Below are 1,301 nucleotides of genomic sequence, written 5' to 3'. Positions count from 1 at the left end.
CGTTAGCTGGCCTAACCCCGGGCCGGGCCGGTGGCAGCGGGTGTGGGCTGCTCTCGCCCTTCCTCCTCCTCATCCTCCTCCTCCTCCTCCTCCTCCTTCTCCTCCCCATAGTGCTGCAGCGGGGGGACGGGGGAGCGGGGCGGTGTGCGTGTGTGCATTTCCGTGTGCGCACACCTGTCCGACGCACATGCCTGTCCTCGTGCGCAGATGTGTCTGATGCACACGTGTCTTTGTGTGCGCCGTGCGTGTCCGCGTCCGTCTGCGAGCCGCGGCCCTCTGCCCCGTCTGCTTTGTGCACACGTGGGGCCGCGTGTCCGTGTGCTTGCCCCTACGGCGACGCCGCGTGTGTCTGGGTGTGCTCCTGGTGTGCAGGGTGCAAACACGCGTGTTCTCCGGGCGTGGGGTGAGCGCGTGTCCTTGTCTGTCTGCCATGGGGCCGCCGGGGGGCAGCGCGTGGCTCCGGCGTCGTCCCCTCCCCGCGCTCCCTCCCCACGGCACAGGGGTTGGGGGAGGTCCCGCTGTGCCGCCGCACGCACAATGTGGTGGGGAGGGCTGGGGGGCACGGGCAGGGTCCCCCTGCAGCCCCCCAACGTGCGTGCCGTGTTCGTGCCGTTGTCCCGTAGGTCTCTATGTGCCCCCCCCCAGCCTTTTTACACCGCCCTGCATGTCGCCTTCTGCGGTAGGAGCCCCCGTCCCGCACCCCAATAAAGCGGACCGAGGACTGCTGTGTGTGTGCGGTGCGCTCAGAGCTGGGGGGCACAGCTGGGGACCCCCGGCTGGGGGAGCAGAGCACCATGGGGGGATGCGTGGGCACACACGGCCCTGTAAGGACACAAAAGCCATAGGATGACTGCCGATGTCGGAACCATGAAATATTGCAGCATCGGGGGCCCCGTCTGTGCAGCCCCACAGATCAGAGGGCGGCACGGGAGGCACAACCTGAGCCCCCCCGTTGTGCTCACACTGGCCAGTAGGTGCCATTGTAGGAGAAGGGCTCTGGTGCCACGCAGGGCCCGGCGCTGTCAGGGGTCCAACGCTGCACCTCCAGGCGTGTGAAGTCGGGGTCCTGCGGGCGCACGATGACGGCACCGTGCGACGCCACCGATGGGTCTTCGTCAAAGAAGTTGAAGGGGCGCAGGAAGAAGCCGACGCTGTTACCAGGGGTGGCCGTGTTGGGGATGTCCTCGGCGTGCGGGACGTGCAGGAATCCCACTGTCACCCAGGCCACCAGGTCCTGCACAGAGGGGTAGCGGCCATCAGTGCAGCACGTGGTACTGGGACCCCAGCAGCCCCCCCCCCTG

The 1,301-nt window shown here is 68.0% G+C and overlaps 1 pseudogene; it reads right to left on the bottom strand.

Moving 5' to 3' along the window:
• Window positions 1-842: 842 nt before the first annotated feature.
• LOC104916224 lies at window positions 843-1,282 on the bottom strand (annotated as a pseudogene).
• Window positions 1,283-1,301: the final 19 nt, after the last annotated feature.

This window comes from Meleagris gallopavo, unplaced genomic scaffold (genome assembly GCF_000146605.3).
Source record: "Meleagris gallopavo isolate NT-WF06-2002-E0010 breed Aviagen turkey brand Nicholas breeding stock unplaced genomic scaffold, Turkey_5.1 ChrUn_random_7180001875051, whole genome shotgun sequence".
NCBI lineage: Eukaryota > Metazoa > Chordata > Aves > Galliformes > Phasianidae > Meleagris > Meleagris gallopavo.
This window is presented reverse-complemented; position numbering and strand designations above follow the sequence as displayed.